At 39.6% G+C, this 7,348-nt stretch overlaps 1 long non-coding RNA gene across 1 annotated transcript in view; it reads left to right on the forward strand.

Annotated features, from left to right (window-relative positions):
- Positions 1-5,176, forward strand: part of LOC120445695 — an 8,965-nt gene extending 3,789 nt beyond the window's left edge. The window contains exons 2-3 of the long non-coding RNA XR_005615775.2: positions 4,546-4,785; positions 4,842-5,176. This is a non-coding gene — a long non-coding RNA (uncharacterized LOC120445695). The remainder of the gene's footprint in view (positions 1-4,545; positions 4,786-4,841) is intronic.
- The last annotated feature ends 2,172 nt before the right edge of the window (positions 5,177-7,348 follow it).

Raw genomic sequence — 7,348 nt, forward strand, 5'->3', positions numbered from 1 at the left:
TATTAACTGACCAATCTGCTAATTAATAAGACTGCCACTTATAAGAAGCCAAAGTGGTTTGCCAGCTTTGGTGTCTGTTTCAACTTAGCAATAGTAAATGTTTAATTTTATTGAATAGTAAAGGTAACAGGATATACAAGTGATTTATAATAAATTAATGAACCAATTGGCATGCAAAATGTTTTGCGATAAAATGGGTTTAAATATTTCATTAGCTTAAAGCCCCAAAAGTCGCAGAGGATTAAATGAAATCAGGTTCCTCCTGCGCAAAAAGCATTTTCCAGCTCCGTGCACGGTGAACCCAAATCCGATACCCAAAAGATACTCAAATGCACTTCAATTCTGAACCAACAGCTCTCCGCTAATGTGTGTGGCTCAAATACCTGTGCCAACGTTTGCCACTGATAAGTGCGCATTATTTACGCTACGCCTAACTCGCTACACGCATAATTTCATCAAAAATTCACACCGCCAGACAGGAACAACAGGACGAAAAAATTATGGCAAAAAAAATAAAACACGAAAAAAAAGTAGATAATCATATTGTGAAATTTTTAACACCTGCTGCTTGTTGTGGTTTCCCTGCCCTGCCATTTTTATCTGCTGCGAGTGGATATCAAGCAAAATAATAAAGGCATTATTTACACAGGCAGGGCAACAAAAAGCCAAAATGTCATTACACACACACACACACCCTCGCGTATACACACGGGCGGGTGAGTTGTGTTGGTGCTGGTGTTGTTTCAACACATGTAAACAAAACCATTGAATTAAACCGAAAATTAGCATCGATTTAAGTCAAGACCGAGCGTATTATCCCCACGGCTTACCTATGTGACCTCCAAACACCCAAACCCCTTATACCCGCCAAAAACTCGCCACGACTTAGCTCGCTTATCAGTTACGCCAAAACCCGTGCAAGAAACACAATACCCCCCCACACCCCCCACTAACGCATAACACCTCGCCCAGTTTGGCTTTAAACAAATTTTGAGCATAATTTAAGCATGTGTTGCCAGCCGCCCGCTGACTCCGCGAACTGACTACGAAACCGCCTACACGGCGTATACTACGTATGTATGTACACACTGCGTATGCTTAATCCCTTTTAATCCGCATTTCGGCAACGTGTGTGCCTACATAACCCCAAACAGGAAAACACGCAAACAGGAAAACAGAGAAGCAGGGAAGCAGGGAAGCAGGAGGACCCGGAGAAAAACAAAAACAAGGAGCATGTCCTCGCCAGGAGCAGCAGCCACAACAACAACAAGCAGCGAAATGCAAATGCAAATCACGCCGCAGTCACTGATAAGGTGTCCTGGTATCTCCTAACCATGATGTCCTCGTTTCTCCCCTTTTTTTTTTTGCGGATTTTCAAGTGGTTTCGCGACTTGGCTGTCCCCGATGTCAGACCACAGAGATCCTTGATAGATGCGAGCGCCAACTGAAGAGCCGAATAGCAATCCTTAAACAGAAAATCACACAGGTTGCCTGTATATCGATGGTAAAAGTTGTGCGAAAAGTTGGCACTTATCATGAGAAAATATTTGAGAAAACCTACTCGTTTGTGAGTATAAGTTGCTATCTTACATGATTTCAGATTGGCTTTCAATAGCAATTTTAGTTAATATTATAGAAAACAGTAAGTAAAACATTTAATTAACTAAAAACCTCACAAGTTTATTTAAGCTCCATACTTGCCAGCAATGATCAGTGGCCAAATAAAGGTATTTATCTGACGAATGCATCTCATAGTTTGTCTTTTCATCCGTCTGTCTAAAATCAATAGAAGGGAAAAGTAATATTCCTGTTCATCCTCCCTTATGCAAGCAATCAGCTTTCACCGTGCCTTTGACGCACTGGCATCTTGAATGGGGAGTTACCAAGTAACATTTTATTCCATTGCATTTACTTGGCAAATTTAATATGTGCAATATTAATTTTCATCATAAAAAAGACTTTTGTGAAAGATATGGATACATTCTCTGGCCAAACGTCATAAATGTTGCACGTGCAGGACACAAGACACAAGACGGAGAATGAAAATGAATTGGAATAGAATAAAATAAAATAAAATGAAATAAAATGTAAGCCCAGAAGTAGTAAACCGTTAAGCTCTGGCTGGCCAACAAAGGAAGGGCCGAAAGCAGTTACACAATTTATGCATGGCTAAAACCCCCCACCATCACCGGGCAAAGCCCGAAAACATTTTGTTGCATTCAGCGCCATCTTAGAGCGGCTCTCGTCTGCCTATTGTAAATGCAACTTAGAATTTGTTGCAAATAAAGTGAAATGGCAACGGCTGCTAGAAAATTCCACATCCACATCCACACTCATCCCCAAAACACAGGGCCAAAAAAAGAAAAGAAAGAAAGCCAGGGAAGAAGGCAAAAAATTGGCAATTTAACATTTGACGTTTTCTACGAGACTTGTTCAAACAATATACTTGGGAATTTGTTTTAATGCTCCAACGGGAATCGAGGGGGGCATCGGGGAGGGGTCAGCCAGTGGGGGGGGGGGGAGGTTAGGTGCGAAGGGTTACTTTCCAGCTTTTCTCCGACTTTCTTCAGCTTGTGCGGCGCAGCCCGAGGACGCTGGCAAGTTGCAATAATGGCTTTAAATTTTTATTAGATGACGACGCTTATGCGCCTTAGTTGCCTACAGTTGTAGCCTGGCCCCCAGCTCCTTCTGCTCCTTGGATTCCTGGAATCCTCCACTCCTCGACGCCTCGAGTCCTTGCATCGTGAAATGCTGAAATACTGAAATGTTGTTGAGAGTTTCAGTGTGGATATGTGTGTGTGAACAGTGCACGGCAGTTGTTCACGTCGCACTGGCCACGTGTTCAGACACACTTATGTGTATATTAGTAGCCAGGAGGTGTAAAAAGGAGCTGCCACAACCATGCAGGAGAGTCCACTGCATGCTGTTTATGTGTAAATATGTACACTAATTACCAAAAATGAGGTAAATAAAAAGGCCAGCACAGGTGGACTAAAGGTCGTTGAGAAAATACGCTTGCAATCGAAGGTTTCAGCCTTTTTAGAAATAGAGTCTGCTTGGGTAAGTCTGTATGTGCTAGGAATTAGGATGAGGAACTTATGATTCCAAAGGTTAAATAAAAAGATATACATATATTGACTTACTTATTTATTATCAACAAGAATGAGCAAGAAACCAAACCGAGCTTCAACAGAACTGCCTAATAGTTAAATGAAGTTCTTAGTGTCTCTGGTTTTAGTGTTCGCCCAATTTAAAGCATAATTTGCAGAGCGTGTATTCCCCAAGTTCGCCATTTGGCGTACGGCATTTTGCAACTGCAACAAAGCGAATTAAAGTGTTTGTGAGAATACCAGTTTAGCTAGAGGCCCCCGAGCGTATGCTAGACTTTATTTAATGCGGCTGCTGCCTGTCGCCTAATTCGCATAATTACGCGCTTATTATTTTTGCCAACTGTCGCTGTATCCGTGTCTCTACTTGTAGTTGTATCTGTATCTGTATCTCTGCCTGTATCTGTATTTGTATCTGTGTCTGTCTCTGCAGCTGTATCTGCATCTGGGCCCACTCCATCTGTTGCTATCTGTTGCTCCCACTTTGGGAGCGCGTAATTTTATTTAGCTTTGCGTGCAGAGATGTAATTGTGTTATTTGCTTGATTTTATTATTTGCCCCAAGGCCGCAGGCGGCACAGCCGCACCTAGCGGCCATAATTAACCAAATAAATAAAACAGTCGAAAACCGAACTGACTGCTGGGTGGGGGGTGGGGGGTGTTGGGTGGTTGCATTTTATTCGCGTTTATCTATGGGCTTACTATGGGCGGGCTGGTAAAACTAATACGGCAGCATCGGCACTCGCATTCGATGTTGTCACATTTTTTAGCTGACTTATTTGCCATTTGGCCGGCGGTGTTTGTTTTGGGGTTTTTAATGTCCTGGCCTGCAGGGACCAAAGCAAATTAAATGGCTGTCAAATGTTGTTTTATTTCAGCTGGGTGGCTTTTTGTTTGCGCAACTACTTATTGGCATGTTTGCGAATTCGGTTTCGCAAATTCAGTTTGCTTGTTTTGGCACTGCCATTATGAAGTTGTGAGCATAACTAATTGAAAAGTTTTTTCTACAGCATTTTGCTGACGTATTTTTAGCTTGGTCAGTGTGAAAATGTCGGAGATTTATTCTATTCCATTTCTCTTCAAGGCTCTTGGCAAAGTCATATTTAAAACTGCGGAATTCATAAAAATAAGTATACAAGCTAGTGAGTTGTAAATTTGGTTGAACCAAAGGGCGCAGTCCAAAGTTACTAGTATTATAGGGGATATCTTTAGGTTTGAATATTATTTTTACATTATTTTATATATTATTTATATACTTGATTCGTTGAAAAGTATGTAACAGGTAGAAATAGGCGTTTCCGACCATATAAAGTATATATATATTCTTGATCTGCCTGTTAAATAATAAGTATAAGGTATAAGTATCAAAAACTTGTTATTAAACATTATAATAACTAATTTATTACGTTAATCTAATGTTTTCTCTTGATCATTAATAGGTGTAAATGGTGCTTCACAGCAACTTTAAATCTATACACATTAAAATTTAGTCACGAACCTTGGGAATCGTAAAAATCTATAAATGTGGCTACTTATTCTATGAGACATGCGCTAATTCTTATAAAATGTGGCTGATATGCAGTAGACTGCAGTCTTAAAAGACAGTCTCCAAAATGAACAGGCTTTTAGTCGTGGCTATCATGCTGATCATGGGTCCGTTATCGGTTTATTCTGCTGAAGTAAGTAACAGAAAAATTTTAATTCAATATAGTTAAAATATGCCAATGTTCAACAGGAAGACGATGCAATTAATTGTGTTAACGAGAAGATAGTCCCTCTTCAAAAGGATTATGCACACCCGTGCGTTGCATTTTGTTTATATAGTATTTTGAGAGACGTTTCAAATATAGGTTTACCTCAAATATCGGACTTTGGGTTATGTCCCTATTCAAAGGGCAAAGACGTATGCGAGTTCGCCCAAGGAATACAAGAGTGCTTTCCAAAAAATTTAGATGTAACTTTCTGGGTAAAATTTTTCCATAAGCGTAATAAAATTCCAATTATTTGAATTTTTTATTGTTATAGCCAGTTATACAAACCAAAGCTTAATAAAAAAAATTGATTACGAAATTATTTTTGTGTAGAGAGGCTCGTAAAGATCAATAATTGGGAAAACATTAAAAATCCTTAGTATTCGTAAAAATCACCTAAGGGAAAACTTAGAAGGTGATGAATTTTTACAGTACATCCATGCATTATGCATTAAAAAAATTGTTTAATGAGAAGGTGGTATTCACTTCATAAATAGAATATTAAAAACGTTTAACTTATTCATTTTGTTTCAATATATTGAGCTTAAACGAAAAAATATTTATATGTCTCAACAAATTGATTAGTATTTCTCATCAGCTTTTGCTGTTTAAATTATTTACCTATTTTCTGGATCTTTTAATACCCGTTTTTCTTAGAGTAATGGATATGTCTAAAAGATGATTGTTAAACTTTCTCGTTCGCTCTCCCACTAGCTGAGTAACGGGTATCTGATAGTCGGGGAACTCGACTATAGCGTTCTGGGTTTTACAATAGCTGGAAATCTATACAAATTCAAATTTAGAAATCGTAAAAATCAATAATTGCGACAAATTATTCGATGAGACGTGCGCAAATTCGTATAAAAGATGGATGCTATGCAGTTGACTGCAGTCTTAAAATTCAGTCTCCAAAATGAACAGGCTGCTTTTCGTGGCTTTCTTGGTGACCTACGGTCTACTATTGGTTAATTCTGTTGATGCAAGTAATAATATTGCATGAATCCGGTAATTGAATTATGTTTTTATTCACAAACAGATGCAAATTGCACACCAGTGCGCAGGGAAGGTTGGGATGGGCAAATATGTCGATCGAAGTAAAGCCAACTGTTTCAATCTTTGTCAACTTGAAATGCACAAAGTGATTGTCAAAAATCTTGCTATTTAACGATATTAAAACTTATTCATTTTGTTCAAACAGCTAGAAGAAAAATGCCTTTGAACAGAAAGACTACATTTAAGGTTACTACTCTTGCTTCCTAATTTAATTATTATAGATGGTCGAATGACTTACAAGGTAATGTGAAAAATGGGATTATTTGCGAAATATTTATTGTCTTTCCGCCGCGTTCAGGAATAATTACTTGACAAGGCTTCAATCACAAAGCATCCGGGCTTATGAAAATTAATTTAATCACCTACCAAACATTGTTGAAGTCAAACTTATTGACGGCTTTGGGCGCCGGGAAAATCTCTTCTCTCTAACTGCCTCCAACAGGAGGAGTTTCACCTGAAGGCTCTGACTGCCGCAGCGGCAATAACCGCAGCAAATTACATTTATTCAAGTTCCGTCACATCAAACGTTTAGGCCACCCACCGCCCACCGCCCACCGCCCATCGCCCATAGGGCCATAACTCTGGCATCTGGCAGACAACCTTGAGCAACAATTGCCCATCTAATTCACTCAGCTGCTCACCTGTTCTTCAGCTTCTTCACCAGCTCACCAGCTCACCGGTTACCTGTTACCTGTTACCTGTTAGCTGCTGGCTGTTAGCTGTTGTCTTGGCCCACATTACCTGGCCCTCTTAGCGGCGACAGCGTGATTGGCATCATCGGCATCGGGCGACTTCGACTGCCGGCGGCGCAGTTAATGTTGTCTGATTTCATTAGCGCTGCGCAGCTCCCATTACCTCTCCTCACCTCTCCTCGCCGCCCAAGCGGCTTATTGTCACTTGGCGTCTTCGTTTTTGGCCTTAACACTCGCGTGTGCCGGCGGGGTCAAAATGGCCCTGGGGAGCATTTCAAGCCAAAGGAGATTCATTTACAGCCAATGTTATTGGATCAATCAATGGGATTTTTACACATCACAATAAAATTGAGTTTTTGAATTTTCTTAAATCTTAAAACGAAAACAAATAAGCACGAAATTGCATCTCATGACGAGTAATCACAACAAATTATAATTATCCATTACAGCAATGTACGCATTTGAATAATGTTATTGCAACTTATTTAAATATTCTTAAAGCACACACAATAATTGTAATCTACCCCATGGTGTAATGGTATCAATTGTATTATTTTGTAAAATAGTATAATTGGTATTTTGCATTTGCGAGGTAAGCGTCAACAATTAAATAATTAACATAAATTCATAGCAAGCTACCGGAATGGCCGCACTGTGGGGTTAATAAAAACACGTGTAATTTATCTCTTGCTCTTTCGTTTTCATTTTCGCCCATCTGGTTCGCACGCCAATTAACCCCCCGAGTG

The sequence above is a fragment of the Drosophila santomea genome, chromosome 2R, assembly GCF_016746245.2.
Source record: "Drosophila santomea strain STO CAGO 1482 chromosome 2R, Prin_Dsan_1.1, whole genome shotgun sequence".
NCBI lineage: Eukaryota > Metazoa > Arthropoda > Insecta > Diptera > Drosophilidae > Drosophila > Drosophila santomea.